This window comes from Heliconius melpomene, chromosome 4 (assembly GCF_056956725.1).
Source record: "Heliconius melpomene rosina isolate 202511_hmr_F chromosome 4, ASM5695672v1, whole genome shotgun sequence".
In the NCBI taxonomy this organism is placed as follows: domain Eukaryota; kingdom Metazoa; phylum Arthropoda; class Insecta; order Lepidoptera; family Nymphalidae; genus Heliconius; species Heliconius melpomene.
Window position 1 is genome coordinate 8,875,738 of NC_140392.1, and position 24,001 is coordinate 8,899,738.

The window sequence follows — 24,001 nt, forward strand, 5'->3', positions numbered from 1 at the left end:
TTGTGAGCTTCACGTTTTTGTTCGCATATAAAGGAAGGCACAGGGAACATTCATTCGGGTTCCCATTTTCCGGAGTTAGTTAGTTAGTTACGGAGCTCAAAACCAGCTTTACCAGAGCGGGGAAAATTGAAATAATTTAAAACATAATCATTCCTCCAAGCAGGAATCGAGCCTGCAATCATTGCATTTATATTTAGACACGATACCACTGCGCCACTACGGGTTCAATTCATATAGAAATTTTCTATAACAAGCTAAGTTATCCTAAGAGATTTAGATCTCACATCTTTTGGATATCGTCCAAACGCTGCAAGCTAGTCGATAAGTTAGTACCTATATATTGCGTCGAGTCAAAAATTCTATATAGATGCTACAATTTTAAAATTAATTATTTTATTATATACTAGTATATATTTATTTCAAAATATTTATATAATATTGCAAAATGTAAATATTACTATTATTAAAATTGATAAAAATAGGACCCTTCTAGATGTATGCAATGCTTATAGACCTATGAGAAAATTTTGTGAAAATTACATAATTTTTTTTTTATTAAAGTGGATAATTACAATTTTTTTCAATAGTCAAGATGCTATCCAAAAAAAAGAAAATATATTTGCATGTACATTTCTTTTATTTAATTTCTTTTTTCTGGTTCACATTGTATCTGGCATACCTATAGCAAAGTAGGCAGAGAGAACCTAATGTTAACATATCGTTCCCCACTTTCTGCCGCTCGAGGCATTGCGTGTTTGATTGACGGAACACAACACCGCGAAATGAAAATATAAAATATTTCATTCCCCTCGAGTGGGAAGAAAATAGAATATATATTAACAATACAAAATCCATTAACATCAAAGAAAAGACTATAATTTTCTAAAATATATGAAGTATTTCTAAATTCATCTAAAATATACAAATATAGCAGACGGCGGGATGAGAAATTATTTATACACCATTAGTCCCCTGGCATTCGAGACTCACTTATATTCTAGTGCCAGAGTTTATTTTTAGTTTATATTTGTTACGATTATAGATTTGATTCTCCGTTGAGGCAATATGAAATTATTGTAGCTTGACGCTGTATCTTGCACATAAGCAAAGGAACCTGGAGACCTAAAGTTAAGACAATCCATTCCCATTAAGACACTTCCGTGCCTCATTTTCTCCAGAACTCACGAGGCATTCCGTTTTAAACACCGTGCAAGAAAATGAAATATTGAATATTTTCATTTCCTCTGGAAGCAAAACAAAACGTGGCGTTGAGCTCCGCCCTCAACACCCAATGCCTCCAGAATTCAGTATAAAGTGGGGAATGGATTTTTTTTAATGAGATCGGAATATCTTAACACTAGATTCCTAGATTCCCTCTGCCTACCCCGATATGCGTGAAATACAAGCTTGAAGCAAAAAAGAAAATGAAATCACTTGTAAGAACCGTTTCTTAGTATTGAATACTTTTTAAAGAAATCCTATATCGCTTACAGACAACAAATTAAATTAAAAACAAACCTCATTTAATATTCTTCGAAATATTTTTCCAAGCTTATCAATTATTATAAAAAACATTATTATTACACTCGAGAAAAATATATATTTATCCCATATTGTTTTGTCGAAAGTCGTATCTACGGGGAATTAATTTCGACGGCCTACACAATATCTATACTTATAATAAAATCGTAAGAAGGTCGGTGACTGTACTTGGAAGATATTTAAAAAACAAGTTATTTGGGAACCTTTATTAACTTAGTAGAACCCAAAACAATGATTTTTAAAATTTTTGTCTGTTTGTCTGTGCGTTTGATTTCGCTAATCTCAGAATCGGCTTAACCGATTTAGATACAGCTTTCACTATTGGATTCTGGCAAGCTCTAGAAAACATCTAGGGTTTATTTTGTTACAATCGGTTAGGTCAATTTTTCTTAAATACACTTAAATACACATTTGTATAATTCAAGCGAGCGTAGCCGCATGGGCCCACTAGTTAATAATGAAATCAAATATAGGTAACCTTATTAAAACAAAGCAATACAATTATATCACTTCAACAAAATAATCTATCTGTTAATTAGTATACAAAATTTAATTGGAACTCTATAGTTAATACATTTGTATAGTTGTGTACTAACTGTACACATAATTAGATATTAGTTAAAATTGCATAATTAACTCTGTTGATGTCTAATTATATGGAAGTATTGACATCAATTCTGTACTAATTAGTTTTGATCAATAGTAATTTATATATTTGACGTATAAAATTGTCTATTGAAGCTGGCGGCACAGCTGTTTATGTAATTGCATCGGTTGTGGGACCGAAGCCTGTTCTGAGGAAAAACATAATTATTATTTCGCTCTGGCAGTAAAATAAAGCACGCCGTTGATATCCACCAATCGATATGAGCGCAAAATTGGGCCAGGCAGAGGCCTATCCTGCTGCCTCCTGTATATACCCACAGGAACATATTTTAACTCTCTTTATCCGTAGACTTTCTATAACAGTCTTCTGTATCATTCTTACGTTGTGAATTCTTCTGTAACATTATTCTACTATTGTAATGATAAAATATGATAATAGTGATGATAATTTACCAAACACTGCCTAGACAATGAATAAATTAAAGCATAATAGGCAGAGAAATCCTGGGAACCTAGTGCTAAGACATTTCTGTTCCTCACTCTCCGGTAAATTCTGGAGGCATTGCATGTTGAGAGATGGAACTTAACGCTGTGCTTAGCCTCGTTACCAGAGCGATGATCAAAATATTAATTGAAAGATGATCCGGTACATGAATTAATAATTTACAATACACCAACTGTGAGTATTTTCAAATAATATGTTTAATTATTTAACCATATATTATACGAAGTAATGTCTTCCTAAATGATTGATATCATTATTTAATGAAAGTAATGAATTACATTACGTGTTTTTAAGTCATCATTTCTCATTATTGCTGTCGTACCGAATGTAATAAGTTGACGTTATACGTGATTTATCATAAATTAATTAATTTATAATAACAGTAACATATCCAGAATTTGGCGAAAAGTAGAGAGCAAAATGTCTTAAAACTATTCTCTCTACTCTTTTACATGTAGAATAAGCCTAAAGCTGAGAAAAATACGATAATATTTTACTACTGCCAATACACTACAATTATTTAGTTATATTTTATTGATATATACTATTCTATATTTACATACATCCTTCCATTTTAAAATTCCTTCCACATATTTTGGGTAACAATCCTCAATTACCAGGAAATATTGGGTGAACTATACCAACTTCCATTTGATGACCATCGAAGCAATGCCCTTCCTCCATAATAACAGTGAATAACTTATGAAATGAATACACTGCCATATCGATCGCTGTCTCGACACTCTAGAGACAAGTTGGGTTATACGATAGGACATTTGTATGCGAATTTCAATACACTTCTGGACAAAGGAATTTGGTATGTGATGTTCTGTATGTAAAATAAGGGTTGGTTGTAGTGTGTTTGTTTAGAGATGTTTTCTTTTATTTTTTTTTACTTTTTTTACACTTACATGACATTTCATTTACTCGAGTGGGAATCGAATCTACAATGTACCGTATTTACAGTCGTACCCTTTTCTACCTTTGCTTCACGACTGGCCTCAATTTATTGTTTGACTTGAATAACTTTTTTTATCTTCGATGTACTGAATTCTGCTATTCATCGGACATGAAACTCGTCAGAATATGGGGGGACGAAATGTCTGTTATTCTGGGAAAAACGTAAATCGATTCCCACCAATATACGCTTTCACTGAGGTAAAAAATAAATGTAAAATTATTTCACATGCCATGCTTGCATGGTTTTGAAAAATTCGAAAAGTCAAACAAAATATCTTGACGTTAATGTTTTCTCTATCCACCAAACAAACACCATACAAATACCCGCAAAGCTATTAAATATTTCAGAAGCTTGTGACGTCACAAAGTCACTATTAATAATAACAACTTTAGTCAAAATTACAGCATTATTTGAAATTCCTAAGCAGACTAGCAGTAAATATTTGAAGTATCATAATACGACGATGATGGAGCTTGTGTATTATAGCTTATAGCTTTATGGAACAAAGCTATTATGTAAAATTAATATAAGATTAAAGTAGTGAAGGTTGCGGGTTCGAATTTAGTTGAAGTAAATATATGTTGTTTTTTAATAGGTAGGCAGAAAGAATGTAAAGGGAGTATATATCTACCACTAGATTGATTTTGCTTCCTCTTGCATATATGATTGATGCCACTGTGGTTCAGTCTTAATATAAGCGCGAAGATTGCGGGATCGATTCCCATTTACGAGAATGATTATATTTCAATTATTTTATTTGGGGGAACGGAATGAACTTAACTTAGTTCCTATATCTAGCTTTCTGCGGAATACAAAGTGCAGTATAAAAATAATAAATATTCTTATTATTTAAATAATAAATACTGACAAATAACAACCAGCTGTAATCATTTCTACAGAAGATATGTGAAAATGAAGTATACATAAAAACACTTCAGGGTAGATTCATTTAGGTTCATTCTAGAAAATTAAAAAAAAACTATGGATTACATTTTGTACGTTACAAGCCCTGAGTTTAAAGTAGGTATATTATATAGGCACATTATATATATATATATATATATATATATATATATATATATATATATATATAATGTGCCTATATCTACCTATTATACCTACCTATTATATATATATATATATATATATATGAGAATTGAATCTATACAACAGGCTGAGATATTTTTGAAACGAAATTTCACAAAGTAATTGTAGTAATTTTAGTTTCATATTTAATAAATTACTCTTAGAAGTCTTCTTTCGATGTTTAATTAATGAAAGCCGTTTCATTAGAGTTTATACTTAGTTTTAGTACTTACATCTTCTAAACTGAAAATAAATCATAAATATATTTAATAAATATTCATATAGTTCAAGCGGGCGAAGCCACCTAAGGAGCTTGAAATTCCAATAGGAGCGTCTCCACGCAAGCAATATTGTTGGTGTACATGTATGTATGTATGTATACTGTATATATATAAAATCTAAATAATTATGTCTATAATGTTTTCTAACGTATCTCCTTTTTACTACAAAGTAAATTGAATTATAGTACAAAGTAAGGTATAAAAACAATACACAAAACTAAAAAATTCTCAGAAAATCTGCTTTGATATCACTATTACAAGAAAATATTTTAATAGGAAACCTTATATATTTTAATAAAAAATACAAATGTATTTGGTAAATTTCTTTGTTATACCTTTAATGGTTTCAACGAAAAAAAATAATACTTCAATTTTTGATATCTCTATAAATGGGGATGAAATAATTTGATTATATATTTTTTTCTCTTGTGAATAAATAAATATTTCACAATTTATATTTTTATTGATAAAAAAAGTAGACGCATCATGTAGTATAAGCCTATCGTTATATATATATCATTCCATACATTCACTTATCTACTCTTAGAAACAGAAAGATAATTTTGTTCGCAACACGCCATTAATATAAGAGCCACCGGCGAGTTTGGACGTGTTGGTTGTCTGTCAAAAGAGTGGCGGGCACGGGGCTGTGAAATACTTTCATATAGTTAGTGCCTGATTTTATTCACAATAAACTTAATGTTTTTAGGGTTCCGTACATCAAAAGGTAGTAACGGTACCTCTATAACACTTTGTTCTTTGTCAAAAGTAGTTCAAGCAAATTAATATCAAATATTCATGGTAGGCCACGACAGTCTCAACTAAAAGACATAAGGTCAAAAATTCCATTTTTTTCCTTTTCCAAAGAAATTTTCAGAAATTTTATCTTAGTGCCCCCAAAAGACACACAATCACTTAGTAACGAAAGTTTTATACTTCGATAGACACAGATTTAAAAACAAGCTATTGCTTATTCTTGAAGACCAGAACCCCCAAATAACCTGCATATTTAAGGATTACTGCTAATTAAGTTCTAACTGGATTTTCTCAGCAGCAGCCTTCCGTGGTAGCTTCTTGCAGGACTTAATTGATATTTTAATGTGTAAAGTCTCTCTGAAGACGCCAAAGGTTTTGAGTTCTATTTCCATTCGAGAAAATGAAATATTTAGTATTATCATTTCCTCGATCATGTTCTCAGGTTCCCTACCTTGATACATCACATTTGGACGGTTTAAGAAGAGAAGCCAATGTAAACGAAAGATCGTATAGTAATACATCTTCAATTTAATCTTATAGGTGTAAGTGTAAATAATAAAAATTCTATTCAATGTTCGTATTCTATTGATATTCAAGGAATTGCTGGGCGTCAACGTCGTCGTCGATTCCAATAAGCATTCTAGTGAACTTTCATGTATTTATGTATGTGTGGGCTCTTTGAACATTATTCTGAAGAAATTGAGTATATTTTCTTATGTGTAGAGACATACGTTACATATAAGTTCGATTATCTCACTTGGTCCGTTGGAAGAGATTCTTTCTATCTATAATAGGCACGACAGCTATTAAACATAATAGAATTAATAGATTATAAAACATGCAAAGTTAGATTGTTTTTAATCTTTATTTCTGCAGACATATAATGAATGTTGGAAATTTTATATTATTTTCAACAAAATAATTCCTAAAATATGTTATTGAGCCCGTCATGGTACAGCTGCACAGTTGCTCATCGTCTGACTGTAAGAATACGACAGTTGTAGGTTTGATTTTCACTCTAGATAATAAATTATCTCCGTTTCCTAATTCTAGCAAGCCAGCAGCTCTGGTTAGCAACTGGACACAGCGTTGAGTTCCGCTACTTAACACGTAATTTCTTGATGGAAGTGTATTACTACTAATTTCGCCCTATGTAACCTACACAATACAGTGCAGAAACTAACAAAGAAAAATACTTTTATGCTTCCATTCTCGATGGTAAATTCGTTACAAGAAATTTAGTAGATTTAACCCGTGGACAGCGGTTGGTGAGGGATAATCCTTAATTTAGGGTTGGCTACAGTATACACTCGTATACGTTTCAGTAAAACAAATTACAGAACATATCGTCTACGGAGTTTTATGTTTCTTGAAACGAAGTAAAACAAAATTGTGATTACTATTGGAATTTTGTTAATGTCGATGATGTTATTATATTTTTCGATTTTGTGGATTTTGGAAATATATCTTAGGATTTGAGGTCAGGTTGTGAGTTCGATTCCTATTTGATGAAATGAAATCTTTTTTTTTCGCATATTTTTTCGCTCTTGTACGATTCAAAATCTATTTTGAAATATTAATAGCAATATCAAAGTTAAATATGCATATATTTTCGGGACTTTTAAAAAGGTAATACGGCGTTTAATTCCGGTACTCAATGTAATGTGATTTTAAAATTTATCTATACGGAAAATACAGCATCAATATAACAAATTATAATAATATTATTTTGCGAATTTATTTGTTGAACTACGTAAAATATAATTAAGGAGGAATAAATTAATTTGTTTGTGAAAACACATTCGGTGTTATTTCACTAATAATTTACATTGAAATTATAATTTTATATATTAAACGAATTGCTTATTAAAACAGTCCTTTCACTTAATTATAATTTTAATTGTTTATTTTTTTATATAATCGAGGTCAATCAGGGCGCAGGGGCACAAAGCGTGACTGTAAATACGATAGGTTGTGAGTTCGATTCCAACTCGAGGAAACGAAATATTTAATATTTTCATTTCTTCGCTCTGATGTCGAGGCAAAGCGCTACGTTAAGTTCCGCCACTCAGCACACAACACCTCCAGAATTCCGCGGAAATTCGAAAACAGAAGTGGCTCAATGTGACCGGAGTGTCTTAACATTAGGTTCCCAGGTTCCCACTGTCTATATGCGGGATACAGAGCGAAATTGAAAGTAGACACTACTAATACAATAGTAAATTCACTTATATCATTGCTTATCTTTCCACTAACCACGGTAAAACGTTAAGCATTACGCAGACTACACCCAACAATTTAGCAGTCACGCTCAAAATTCATCCTCAAAAACATTTTCACCTTGAAAACCGCCAAAAATAAGCGAAAATTTCACAAGAATTTGTATTCATAGCCGTTATCCGGCTCCAAAATGCGCTACCTCCATTAAAGTTATACTTACGTGAGATTAAACTTCTCGGGCTAAGTACACGCCGGGAACATTCTAAACTTAAAGTTAGGGGGTTTAGTCTGGCTTTTTTAAATGAAGCTGGAATTTTCTTTCATCTACTTTTACATGTCTTTGGTATCTTGGAAAGGACAGTATATGATTTGTTCAGATATTCATATTATAAATAGCGATTTCTTTTATCTTAGTGTCAAAGATTATTAGAATAATAATTCGTCTAAAATTAAGCTAATCTATCACTTTATTGACCAAGCAATAAAATAATATAAAGGAAAAGAAAAACCAAAAAGAAAGCTGGATATAAGAAGAAGGTATGCTTCTATTTTAACATCTCTTATACATGTATAAGAAATGAAGAACTGTACAAAATATTTACATAAATTATAGCCTATGTATTATTTTAATATATAAGCGATTATTATAAAGTTTCATCTAAATTTGTTTAGTAGATATGGTGTAAAAGCAGAACGAACATCCATCCATCCTTCCTAACTTTCACATTTAATATTACTAGGAAGTAGGACAATGCAAAGGCGTTTAAGTTCCTAATTATTACGTTCTTTGTTAAGTTAAAGTTTTAACTTTGAAATTTAAGTTGTTATACTAACTGTGATGATTACTTCAAAGTACGTAGTCGTAAGTACGAGTTAACAATTTATTCGTACTACAATAATAACTATATATTTAATATATCTTGTTATTATTATTTTATCATACAAAAATTGTGTGTTTTTTATTTTTGTATGATAAAATAATTATATAACGAGCGAGACGAGAATTTTGTAATAACAAAAAATAAGCAACTTAACTCATAGTTTATAAAATTATTGCGCAGAGATATCTAATAACATACTTGTATCTCATATTAAATAATATTTTTTTATCATCTTACCGTTTCAGCCATGTAGGCAGAGGGAACCTATTGTTAAAGCTTTCCATTCTCATTTACAACACAATTTTAGAGATATTGCGTGTTGAGTGGCGGAACTCTACGCCTTCTTACCACGAGGAAATGAAAACTCCCGTGAGTAGAAATTGAACCCACAATCCTCTCATTTATAGTCAAATACTGTGCCATTTAAATTCTGTATATGTATTTTACATAATATATATAAACTACGAAGGTTCTAATCTATTTTCAGATGCAGATAGTAGCTCTCGTATCGTATGCCATCGATGTGCCTAATATCAGATAGGACGTGACGGTTAAGGAATCGAATTTACCACCTATTCTAGTAATAAATATAAATTCATATTGAAATATTTTATCTTATTTGGAATGTATGTAAATATATATATTTTATGTACAAATACAATAAAAAATATTATTTTATATTGAAAAATATTTCTGTTGGAAAATCCATTTATCTTGAAAGATTATTTACTGTTTTTTGAGACCAATTGTGTTGCTGGGGTACAGGCGTGTTACTGCGAGTAAATGCGAGAGGTAGTGGGTTCAATTCACACACAAGTAGAGTATATTATAATAAATTCAGACATGATAACCACTAAGCCTCAGGGGTACAAACAGTTGGCAACTCACCACGCGCGTTACTTTAACGAGTTGGCATCTTGCTTCATTTGTAAGGCTATTTAACTTTGACATGTATGTAAACTTGCCTTTCCTCTGAGTATGTGGCAAGAGAACCTAATATTATGTTATTTTATATATAAAAAAAATTTGCTTCACTGTGTATGGCACACGGCAGGGTAGGTAGAGTAAACTTAGTGTTAAGACACTCCGTTCTCCACTTTCTGCCGAATTCTGGAGGAGTTTGTGCTGAGTGGTGGACTCAATATCGCGTTTTGCCTCGACACCAGACCGAAGAAATGGAAATATAAATTTAAATAAATATTTCCTTTCCTCGAGTTGGGATCGAACCCACAACCAGTCGATTTTGCAGCACACTTTCTGCCCCTTCGCTACAACTGGCCTCAGCTTATTTAATATCAAACAAATATACTGAAATGAACAACTCAAAGTTTCAACATAAACACAAACAGACATACATACGCTTTAGAAATCATAATAATTAAGTAACACATTGGAGTTATAACGCAATTACACTAAGTTGGTAACTTGTATGTGCTTAGGAAATTCGTTGTGAAGTTAAGGGTGGAGTTAAGTAAACTGTACCCCTGGTTAGACGCTAATGTAATATGAATCTAATGAAAACTCTAAATCTGGCCATTATTGATATACTAATATAATATATTTGGGGTATAATAATTACATATATGGATTTCTAAGTATAATCTAAGTTGAGGCTGTCGTGATGGTTGTCGTTTCGATATCCATTCAGGGGTATTAATTATTTTCATTTAGTCGCTCTGGCAAAACTAGTATTAATCCCGGTGTTTTTGTAGTAAACCCTTACTGTAATTTGGAAAGGTTCGCAAAACAATTTGGGAATCCAAATGAAAGTGTCTTGCCATTAGATTTTTTGTGCTTTCCCTACATTATATATGGAGCTAAGCGGGAAGTCAAAGAAGAACAACAAAAAATATAGAAGTAGGGACTATATATCCATTATAGGTTACAACACAATGCCTCGCGTTGCCTCGTGCAGGGCGAAGAAATGAAATGATTAAATATTCTAAATATTATCCTCGAATAGGAATCGAACCTGCAACTTGTCGCGTTTATAGTCACACGCGTATATCCCTGCGCCGTGGCTGGCCTCAAAATAAAAAGCCTCAGATTAAATTTTATGACAAAAATACTTTTTACATTCACTTTTTTTAATATAAGAACTTAATCATTGAATTGCCTTGTAGAAAAAATTAGGGCAAGCTGAGGCATGAATATATTTTAAATGGTCACTTTCAACTATTAGAACTGCAACCTTTGGACATTTTTTTCTTTGAAACGAATAAATTATTTGAAGCCACACCTCTTTCATATAATCTGTACAAATAAAGTAGAAGGCTTTTAATATTAGTTATTCTTTTTAAGTTCAGAGGAGTGATTTAGATTTATAATCTAAATCTATTTATATTATATTTTATGAAGTAACATCTAAATATCATTCATGTCATTGCAGAGAGGAATATCGTCTGGCTGTAATCGCGATGGTAGTGGGTTCGATTAACGGGGTTGGTCGTTGGGTGGGTTCCAACTAAGAGAAAGATTTTTAAATCCATTCGGCAATCTATTTGTTTCTATATACAGTACTCAACTGTAATAAATAATATTTTAACTTTATTATGTGGGATAAAGCCTGGAGCTAGAAAATTAGCAATTAGCCACAAAACTGATGTCTGTGATGTGTTGTAAGCGCGACAATTGTAGGTTCGACTCCCACTCGAGGGTATGAATTATTATCATTTTCTCGCTCTAGCAACAAGAAAATTTTTAGCGCTAAATCATCCACCACTCAACACTTAATGTCTCAAAAATTGGAAGGGGCAACGGAGTGTCTTAACGAGAAGCTGCAGCATAAAAAATACGGAACCTATTCACAAATAACATCTCTTGCTTGTTATAAAATTATTGACAAACGTAAATTTTGAAAGCCACCGACCGTAATTCTATAGTTAAAGTCAAACAGATATCAAACATTTTATAACAATATTTGTTTCGGGGAAATGGACTTTTGTCTCTTTTAATGGATTTTACTCGCTTTATTGTAAAGTTTTTTTATTTGTATATTTTTTGGAAATATATTTTTATGTTGGCAATAAAAAAGTACTAGGATCTGGCACATGCTGTGCACGCCGAGTGGAGCTGAGCGAAGCTATGGTGCGCGAAATTTAGCGAAATTTTCTGTTTTGTCCGGGTTAGGTTAGGTTAGTCAAAGTTTAATCTGTGCGCGTGAATTTCAACACTTTCCACAGCTTTACTCTATGGGATACATTTTGACCATTTACTAAAAAACTACAATTACAATTATCATATTACTGGAATCACCGTGTCGTCCACAACGTTCCTGCAAAATGTCAGAGCTATAGGTTTAACGTTCTAGGAGGAGTAGCATTACAACGAAACACACTTGTAACCAGTAAGAACTTCGCTTCGCTCCACTCATTGATATTGCTAGCTTATTGACTACTCCTTCTCTTACATTCAATGCGTGTCCAGACGCACACGGATTTACACTATATTCTCTTGACCTCATACAACCATGCGAGAACTTTTAAAAAATTATTAATATTAATAGCATTTAACATAGTATATTAATTTTATTCTTACTAGCTATTTCAAAAAACGTCTGAGAACTAACCGATTTTCCGCAGTTATTGTAAGAAACGAATGTCGGTCATAAATCTTTGTCCGACAGAGAGACGAGTACGTACAAGTCAATATTCTATTTCTATTTGCAACTCGAATTGCAAATATATACTACTATGAAAATGGCTAACTGAGATTCGTTAAGCACTTATTCATGAATTTTATATAAATATTACTATAGATTTTTTAATAAAAGTACTGAGATCGTCGTTCTTAGTCGGGTCATTTATTCGCTCTGGTAACAAAAAAAAGAGCGGTTTTAAACTCCGCATAGTGTAGGCAGTGGGAAGCTAATGTTTAGACACTCCATCCTCCATACTTTTTGGAGCATTGTGTGTTGAGTGGCAGAACTCAACGCTTTGCCTCAACACCAAAGCGAAGAAATGAAAATATTAAATCCTTTACACGTCGAATGGGAATCGAACTCACAACCCGTCGTGTTTACAGTCACTAGCTTGTTCCCCTGTGCCGTGACTGGCCTGAACCTGTATTATTAATTCAATATTAATAAATCTTTTGCTCTCTAGACTACATATGCCGTTTGTACCTTCACTACTCTTTACGGATTAACTCAAAAAGCTACAGACATAATCCAAGCGACGTCAAACATTTCTTATTATAAATATCTAATAAAATATGACGTCTCGTAGAGCATTTCTCAAGAGAGAGAGAGAAGTTTAAAGTTCGAATCCCGATTGAAGTAGAAAAAAAATAATATTTATATTGAATATATTAAAGTTTAGCTGAATTGTTATGATTCTATAATAGGTTTTCAAAATTAATAATTGCCTTTATCGCAATATTTCGAATATTTCGAAGCAAGTAGTGGGATACAAAATATCTTAACACTAGGTTCCTTTTACCTTCCTTGCTATACGTGCCTATATAGCGTGAAAATAAAGAAAAATATAAAAAAAGAGAAACATGCAAAGTGACAACGGTTAGCTTCAAATACGAATGGCACTCAACAATGCTTACAGATTACGTCGGTTTGAGAGGAGCGTTGTAGCTTTGAAGACCTCTGCACATATTTGGATATATAAAGTAAATAACTTTAGAAGTGGGCATCCTATAAAGAGGAGGTATTTCTATTATATATTTTTTTAGGTTCTCGCTGTATCCCGTATATAATAGTGTAGGCAGAGAGAATCTAGTGTTAAGACACCCCGTTTCCCATTTTCCCTTGAATTTTCTAGGCATTATGTGTCGAGTGGCAGAGCTCAAATCCGAGATTTGTTTTGGTACCAGGGAGAAGAAGTGAAAATATTATCAAAATATTCTCATAGCGCAGAGAAGCAAAAGCGCGATCGTAAGAGCGACAGGTTGTGAGTTCGATTCCCATTGGAGAGGGAAATGAAATATAAAATATAAAATATTTCATTTTCCTCTCCATTTTCTCCTTTTTTTCGCTCTAGTGGCAAAGGGTTGACGATGAGTAAGGTCTGCAAAATTCGGCGGAAAGTAGAAAACAGAATTTTTTATTAGAGACGGGACAGCATGAAGCTAAAAAAAAAACAAATTATTATCCACTCCTTATGGAGTGGATAATAATTTTATTATTAAAATTCGAGTAATTCAATTAAGAAAAATCGTTCAAACGAAACAAATTCACAAACGATTGTATCAAATGCTACGAGTTTATTAAATAATAAATTTGCCGCTCGAATGTTGTTTATTTAAGTGCCTTTATAGGATGGAGCGGTCTTCAAAAATGTACAAATTAAATACCATTTTACGAATCACCTTAAAAATGGCGACGAGATTTTCTGATAATGAAAAATATTTTGTTGCCTAAATCGCATCACTTATATTTATCTTCTATCTATATATATCAAATCGAAAGGTCACTCACTCATCACGAAATGTCAGAAACTACATGTGCTAGGAATTTGAAATTTTGCATAGGAGTTATTTATAGGAATTTCCGATGTTTAGTGGTGCTCGCAAAGACGGGAATTTGCAATATTCGACTTCTAAGTGGTTGTTTTTGTGGTTGAAAGTTTGTATGAAACTTCGTTGCTACAAATGCTAGGAGTCTCAAATTTTGCATGGACGTCACTTATAGGACGTAGGTGACGGACTCATGGAGACAGAAATTAATAATAACGTAGTTTACGCAGGCGAAGCCACGAGCGGGCCGCTAGTTATCTATATTATTATATACAAACGTTGAAGAGTTTTTTTGGTTGAACGTGACATCCTCAAAAAGCTACGGCCTCAAATTTAAAAAAAAACGATATTATGTTTTTTAGTCTACATATCGAGGAAGGCTATGTTAATTTTAATCATTATGAGGAAACCCACAGTGTCAGTGATCAGAGAGTAATTTAGGTACTTGGATTGTATTGATATATGTCATATATAAGTCTTAATCTTAAATGAAGCCAGTCGTAGCGCAGCGGAATAGGCAAGTGACTGTAAAAACGACAGGTTGTAGGTTCAATTCTCGCTCTGGTAACGAGGCAAAGCGTGGCGTTGAGTTCGAATAGTGGCGAACCTTTCAATACGCAATGTCTCTAGAATACGGCGGAATGTGAGGAACACAAGTATCTCAATTGGAACGGAGTGTGTTAACACTAAGTTCCCAGGTTCTGCCTACTCTGGTATTTGTCTTATTTATTTCCGCCTAACTATGCAGAAAAGCCACAGCTAATATCTAGTTAGCAATAAAATTATATAGAACAATGAAATAAGCATTAAAACTTAGACATAGGTACTAAAAGATTTTTACGAGTTTTTGTTTCTGTTCACGCGTTTACCGCAATATGCAGAAATAAACTTTTGATATGAATATGTCAGTCGGTATCATTTTATTATTTAAATTTAGATTAAGACCGTCGTCGTCCTAGATCTTAACATTAGGTTCCCTCGACCCTGAAGCTAAAAAACGTACGCAACATATAGAACTTCTTAAAAATATTAATTAGTATTAAAAAATATAATTTTCCACCCCTTATAAGTTTTCCTTTCAGTTAATTGTTGTAGTTTAATAATAATTAGCAACTAGGAAAAAAATACATTTTATACTTTACTCAATAAACTATAATTAGCTAACTTTTGCACGTTAAGATGTTATGAGTGGTTTTCGATTTCCCATTTACTTTAGTTTCTTAAGTAAAAAAAAAGAATACTTTAAGCATGTTTTAGGGTTCCGTATTTCAAAAGTCTTATAGTACTTAGTTGTCTGTCTATTAGTCTGTCAAGACAAAGTAGGGGATCTCAAGTTCAAGTGAATAACAAATATGTAGGTCTATGGTCCCTCAGAGGACAAAAAGATACGAGCCGAGCATTTATACATCGTTTTTGCAGCATTTTGTATGAAATTTGCTGTGTTATCAGCATGGTTACTTTAAACGTGATTATGAAAAATCCAGTTTTTTAACACTTATTTTAAATATTACTTATATACTTTTGTATAGAGTGAATAATAAAATCCTATCATTTTCCATATTTTTGAAGAAACAAAAATTGATGAAACTAACTACGCCATAATTATTTTTATTTCTTAAAAAGTGTGTGTATTATAAGCAAATAATGCATGATGCAGTTCCACTCAACTCGCAATATCTTCAGAATTCGACAAAAAATGGGGAAAGCAAGGCCTTAATACTAGGTTCCCTGTGCGTACTTAAAAAAAATAGGCAAATAATGTTTCACATCACATTGTACTTAATGCTGCTACAATATACCAGAATCATTCTTTTCATGTATCATATAGTACGAGCGGCCTTTCCGTCCCAAGAGTGATGACGCAATAGTCAATGTGATATATCTTTGCTATATAAAGCCATATATAAAAATATATTTTTTAAGTAAAGACATATTTATATTATGTATACTGTAACTTTAGTATGTTAGCTGTACGAAATCAAAATATTTTTGTATTCAAGTAAACTATTCCAAGCCAGTAAATAAAGTTGCCAAGAAAAAATCTCAAACTAATAAGTAAGTTAACATGAGTAAAGGTTTTTAGAATGAAAACTAACTTTAAGAAAACGATATATTTCTATATAAAAAAAATCGAAAATAAAAAGCTCCCGCACACAGCAGGATGGGCAGAGAGGAAACTAAGTGTTGAGACACTTCGGTCTCCACTTATTTCTATATATTGATTTCTTATATGATAAGAGTATCTTCATTTTCTCTAAAGACCGAAGATATAAACATACATTGAAAATGCCGAAAACCTCTTTTTATATTAGGCAAAGTTTTAGTATTATCACCAGTTTCACAAGTAAAGCGATTTGCAAGATTCTTTCCGCGTTAGTAAGCTTAGTTGAGCCCGCTCGGGTTAGACTTCGGGCGAAACGGCTTATCCAGAAATGGATGAAATTTTAAAATATCCACTTAAGCTCTAAGCTGTGAGCTAAATTTCTTTCGGGATTTTATTTTAGCAATATGGGCGTTTATTAAAAATATTTCGCTGTAAGTTAGTATTTTATTATTTTTTAAAAGTTTTTTGTACAGCCTAAATTATTTTAGATATGTTATATAAATAAATAATATAAGCAACTAATACATGTAATCCGTTTCATATTTATTTTTATAATTTTGTATAATTTTTTTTCTTAATTATATGAAACAAATTAAAATTAAAATATATATCACTATTATATATGTAATATTACTTTAAAAAAAGATAATCTAACATATTTTTCACTCAACCAACAAAATTATATATTTCAGGTAAACTCCAGGCTAAAATAAGCCGCCGAAGTGAGGTCCTAATTAAAAATACACAACTAACCTGTAAAATGTGAAGGTCATCGCTGAATTTCGCAAATCGACGAATTTGAACCCAGTTACTTGTTTTAAATTAAAACACAAACACAACATAGTCACAAATTATTTTTACACAATTTTTTTAAACACTACCCTCACTCACTTATACTCCGATACTGACAAAGTTATTTCGTAGAGCCGTCGTAGCGTTCGAACGTAACGTGCGTAGCGTTCGGTGTAGCACGTCTGACTGCTACGCTAGTCTACGAAACGCGCAAGTCCGAACTACCGATGGCTTACTTGATCTGTGTTAAACTCAAAATTTTGTCACATTCATCTATGTATTATATTTGAGTATATAATAAATAATAATTTAAATAACTTCATAAGTATTATTTTACTTATAAAAAACATACTAGGCTATTTATTTATTTTTTCAGGTTCACACTGTACCCCGCATATTGCAGGGTAAGTAACCAAGTGTTAAGGTACACCGTTCCGTATTTTAGCCGCCGTGGAGTGGCGAAACTCAACGCCGCGCTTTACCTTGATACCAGAGCGATGAAATGCAAATTTATTTCATTAAATGTTTTATTACATTTCGTGGCCAACACAGATTAAAAGGATTGAGATATAAATGCAGCTTTTATTTACAAAAGGCTATGACTTACTAGCGGGATAGCCAGAGAGAACGGAGCGCCAAAGGCGATGTTCTCTGCATAGCATTTTCGCCTCGCTTTTTACGTGACCTTCCTGGAGGAAGGATTAATCTTGGAGTATAATCGATACTCTCTTATATGTGTATTTGTGTGTGCATGTTTGTGGTATGATAAGATCAACTGAGGACTTATGTATTTTATCTAATTTTGAATTAAATAGTCGTATGTGACTTATTTTTTTTTGTTATTTAATCTAAAATATAGCGCTTTATAACCGAAACAAATAGCTTTAAAACAACTTTTTCAAGAAACTAGACCCGCTAATATTTTTAAGGGAAACTTTTCGTAGGGATGAAAAACGGTCCAATTATAAAGGCATCCCCGCTTAATTGTCTTTTCTTTGTGCAAAGTTTTACATAAGTTTTTTTTAGATTGCTACGCGCTTTCCCGTTCGTGTTATATTAGATATAGAGCAAAAAAATCACGTTACGAGGACAGCGGAAAACGTAAAGTAGATTTATTAATACTTATCGTTATTTATCCTCAAAGTTGTTGATAACGGAATTCGTAACCCTAATGTTTCCTAAATCGTTTATGTTTTAAGGAAAAACTTGTATACGGGAAGAAGCACAGAAATATTTTGAATAATAGTTGTTATGTTTGTGAAGTATTTTTGCATGAAAGTTAGTTTGAATTGAAAATATTAATAAACAATAATTCATTTCTCTGAGTGGGAATCGAACCCAAAGATGTCACGTTACAGTCACACCCTTGTGCCCCTGCGCCACTATGGCCTCAATAGAACTTAATCTGAAGTAACCAAAGAACTTATGAATATATACAAAGTTCAAATCTGTATTTTTTATAAAGATCAAAGATAAAAATAGTACACAAATCTTTTTCGCCCTAAAATTTATTATGTCATAAAAGGAAGAAGAAACAGCCAAAGGAAACCATTAATTTCAAACTCGAGGTCTCGATAAATAATTAAAAACAAGCATTGCAGATACTGAGAGATAATGTTCAAATTAATTGCAGCGAAAATTATATTTACTAATAATTAATAATTTATTTTTATAACATAATATCTGTAGAATTACACTATTTTTTTTATCTTCACGCTGTGACCCTCTCATTGCAGGGTAGGCAGAGGAATCCTAGTGTTAGGACACTTCGTTCCCCATTTTCCACCAAAATAGCAAATAAATAAATATTAAATATTTATTTTCTTCATGTGGTGCTCAAATTCACAACCTGTCTTGTTTACAGTTACAATCTTAAACACACGCCACGACTAGTCTCCCAAATTACATATAATAACTAGCGGCCCGCCCGCGGCTTCGCCTGCGTGAACTACTTTATTATTAATTTCTGTCTCCATGAGTACCTACGTCCTAGAAGTGATGTCCATGCAAAATTTGAGACTCCTAGCATTTGTAGTAACGAACTTTCATACAAACTTTCAATCCCAAAATCAACCCCTTAGAAGTCGAATATTACAAATTCCCGTCTTAGCGAGCACCTACGTCCTATAAGTAACTCCTATGCAAAATTTCAGATTCCTAGCATATGTAGTTTCTGAGATTTCGTGATGAGTGAGTGACCTTTCGATTTTATATATATAGATATGTATTTAAAAGGTTTAAAACACTCAGTTCTCTGCTCTCCATCCAAATTAATAACGAGATATTATTAATAAAGTAACGGGATGGAGATGAAAATAATTAATTTTTAGTAGCATCGAAATCCCACATTCATTTCTTTCCACTATCATTATTCCACTGCGCCATAAGAATCAAAAAATTGAGAAATGATAGAAAATAACAAGAATTCAATATGAAATATCAATATTTAACACTTATAATAAGACTATGTTTCATACCTCTTTGAACCTCATTCAGCCAACTTTCCTTTTGGCTTAGAGGCTTTTACCGTGAATATTTCAGGAATAAGCTGTATCATCTAAAACGAAACGCGGCGTTGTACTTTGAGGGTTACCAGGCGTTTACATTGAATTGAGCACGCTCTTATCTTTAAATATCTGGTAAAATTTATAATGGAATAACTATAATAAAATTTTGAATTGATTTTGAATTATTAATTGATTCATAAATATTGCAAACGGCTAAAGTTTTTTAAATAAAAAAGTCTGATTTATATTTGTAGAAAGTTAGTGCTTTAACACTATTTAAAAAAAAAAAGTAACAGAAGGACATATTATTAACTTTTTCTATTCATCTATTTTTTATTTTGGAAAATTTGAGTTTTTTATATTTTTACCTCGTTACTTTAAAATGATTACCAAAATGAATAGTCACTTAAGATTAATTTAAGAGATTATTTTCTAAAAACGCATGGGCACCCTCACAAGAGTGCAGCAGCTGGTGGTTCCAATTTCGTTGCCATTGCATTTTAAAGGCTAAATTTGTGCCTAACAGACATATTTAAATGTTATAACGGCATCGTGAAAGCAACTTGTATCGCCTATTGTCACTTTTGTTTCGTTTTTAATAGGATTTTTTTATCCGACTCCGGTTAAGCTAAAACGAGGGTGGTGATTTGACTGGTATGTATGTTCATGTGTTCGCTAAGACTTATAAATTAATCATCCTAGCAGGGTAACGAGAGAAAACGGAGCACCAAACGGTACCGTCTCTGCATACCTCTTTCGCCTCGTCCACTGTCATTGACCTCTTCATTCGCTCCGAGAGATCCTTATGCTTTTTACTTATCAAACTCACTGGGGAAAGGTTAACCTTTCCCCAGTGAGTTTGATATTATGTTTTCGAAGGTCAACCAAGGTCAAACATACAAAAAGATTTTTTTTTTAAAAACCTACATAATAGCAAATCACCGGCTATTCATAACTTCAAAAATGTCTATAAGTTTGGTACAATTACCCCTCAAGCCCTTAGAGCCCGCTTAATTACCCGTCAGAATGAACAGACAAATTCCTTTGGGTGCAAACTATTCTCATGGCTTCTAACAATATTGTACTATATTTTTATACGCAGAAAGTATTAAGTAAGAAATTGTTGGTTTGTTTTTATTTTCTTGTTTCATTTTATTTCTTAGTTCATTGTGATTACTTACTTAAAAATTATATTTATATAAAGCCCGGCGATGATTACGAAAAATTTGGCGGAAAGTGGGAAACGGAATGTCCTAGCACTAGTTCCCTCTGCCTATCCTGCTGTGTGCGGGATACAGAGTGCAGCTGATTTAATCGAGATTTAATTTTTACCTATATTTGAGGCCATCATGGCACAGATTCACAAGCATGCAATTGTAACCTCAATAGTTATGGGTTAAGAGATATAGAACTACTCATAGCGCTTTATCTTGTTACCAGAGCGAGGAAATGAAAACAATACGTTTCCCCGAATGGGAATTAACCCCACAATTGTATTTTTTACAGTCAAGCTGTTGTCGCAGCGACGTCTGTAAAAATATAAAAAAATATCGAAATATCATTATTTGGTTTTTGTGACCTATATAAGTATAAGTACTTATAGGATATGTAGAGAATGGAGTATCCTAACACTAAGTTATTTTTTTCTCTCTGTGCTGTGTGCTGTGTATTATGCAGTGCAGTTATTGTCGTTAGCTGTATATCATTACTGTTATTATACGAAATTTTATGTAAGCAAAATAAAACTATAAATTGGCTAAAAATTTTAATATATTATATTTTAAGTAAAAAATAAATAGAAATATAATATTTTTTTGATATTTAGTAATTTTATCTAAATTATATACTAATATACGTAGTATAGCAACACTTTATAAAGGCATTCAAACTTATCGGACACTTAGATAATGTTGCCCAACTTCCGGGAGCGATTACAGCAAAATTAATAACCTATTGGTGAATGAATGGGGTCTTTAAGGAGCAAACTATGGCTGCTAAGTTTTGAATTTGACACTGAATAGATAACTTTACGTCTATTTTGATTTATATTTATTTTGTTATATTTAAAGTACCGTTTTTTTTTAAATTTTTGTATAAGCTCCACGTTTTAGTAGGTAAGGCAGAGGCAACTTGGTGTTCAGACACACCGTTCTCCACTTTCTTCCCAATTTTTGGGGCATTGTTTACATTTACACCATTATACCATTGCGCCATGAAGGACCAATGATTTGAAAACGATTGTAATATACTATATAAAGTTATGATTTTTTTTATAACTTTTATAAATTTATTGCATTTAACATGAAAGATAATAGTATAAAGTTAAACTTTCTTCTTAAGTTCAAGTTTCTAATTATTTTAGTTCTTTGTTACTTGCTGTTTGCCTTGATAAATTATAGTTTAAAGTTATTTATTAGTTTTTAGTCTATAATAATAACTTCATACAAAATTTACGAATCAATGCGCTCTCAACACGCATTGCTTCAATTACGTGTTGAGTGGTAGGACTTTACACCGTGCTTGACCTTGAGCGACGAAATGAAAAAAATAAATATTTAATTCGTCCAGGTAAGAATTGAACCCACAACCGTCGTGCTTACAATATAAGCTTCTGTTCTAGCACGACAACGGCCTTTAAACGAAACGAATGAACTATCCAACACAAAAATATTTTTTCAATTCAAACCAGCAGTTCCTGAGACGCGTTCAACCAAACTAACTCTTTAGCTTTATAACAATAGCACAGAATCCCTTAAAACGACAAATTCGAAGCCGCAAAAAACGTAAATTCATAAACACGTATCTGCCACGTTATAATTTATATATAATATATAGTATATACGTACGTCTGTGTTTAATCGCGGGATTGCAGGATGATAAGGGATGGCTAATCCCACCCCCGTTTCACCTAAAGTGTGATTTATTTACTTATTTTTAAGGGATGTTAAATATACTCATTTCGAATGTGACGAGGCCTCTCTGTGTAACATTGAATAATTAATGAAATGATTTCGTTCTAATACATTTTTCATTGTTAAATTGTAATGTTTGTTTAACGTTTCAAATGATTACTTTTTTTTTTTGTTGGATATTTTTTTTTTTTTTTTTTAGGTCACGTTGTATCTGACAGCGTAGGCAGAGGGAACCTAGTGTTAACACTTCCGCCGAATTGCGGGTAGCGATGAAAATAAAAATATTTAATATTTAATTTTGTCGAATGGGAATCGAACTCATAACCTGTCGCGTTTACAGTCACACTTTGTGTCTATGCGCCACGACCAGCCTTTTTTAACGATGCTCCGGTGTTTTTTTTTAATATTTAATATTTAATTTCGTCCCGTAGGAATGGATTTCTTCGATCTGTTGTCGTGGCAAAGCGCGATGTTAAGATCCGCCACTCAACACGCTATCTATTAGAAATCAAATCCACAACACTTACTTTAGTCACTAACTTGTTAGTCGGAAAAAAAAATTGCCTGTACTCGTATACTAACTTTCATAACATAACGTTTTAGGGAAGCTGGCAAACATACGCCTATATAACACAATAGATTCATATAAAATGGTAAAAAGTAAGTGTTATGTAAAATCTCAGGAAAGAAACCTAAAGTTAGGGTACTCCAATGGTCCTATGTTAGGTATTTTATTATGAGCCTAACAGGCCGGTTACGTGCCGGAATATGTGACCCTAAAAAAGAGCAAGTCCATTCGAGCGAGTGTGCAAAATGTATGTAGTGTAAAATATACAGTATAAATGTCTAAATCTATATAGAATAGATAAAGATTTGAATTTTAGCTTTTATAGCAAGATAAGTAGGAGCAAACGTAGTGTTAAGGTACTCCGTTCTTAATATTCTTCTCAATTTCGTGTTAACTAATGGAAGTTAATAAAAGCGATGATTTCACCGTTTTGGTCGTGTTCTGTTAAAAAACAAGTTTTTTAGTTTTTTAACTAATATTTTTTTATTGGTAGAATCAGAAACTCAGATTTCTTAAGTTAGTATAAATATTATATAATCATACAAATTTGGTATTTAATAATAGATTACAAGAACAATGGAATAATAAAATAATTTTATATATAAACACAAAAGGAGATACATTTCAGTGGCAGTATCTCACGTTGTCAACTACACATTCGACCGTGAAAAGATTGCTTAATAAAATTAGGCACAGTTCCAAGTTATATATATATATTTTCATTATAAAATAATATATGTTGGTTCTTATTGTCCTTTGAGGCCGTTACGTCGCAGTGGAACATCTTGTTTGATTATAAGTGTGATGTTTATAG

The 24,001-nt window shown here is 32.3% G+C and overlaps 1 protein-coding gene across 1 annotated transcript in view; it reads right to left on the reverse strand.

The window, feature by feature from the left end:
- The window catches only part of LOC146539668 (uncharacterized), a 69,009-nt gene extending 51,679 nt beyond the window's left edge, over nt 1–17,330 (reverse strand). The window contains exon 1 of the mRNA XM_085184993.1: nt 17,162–17,330. The gene's annotated coding sequence lies outside the window, so the exon portion shown is untranslated. The remainder of the gene's footprint in view (nt 1–17,161) is intronic.
- Between the last annotated feature and the right edge of the window lie 6,671 nt (nt 17,331–24,001).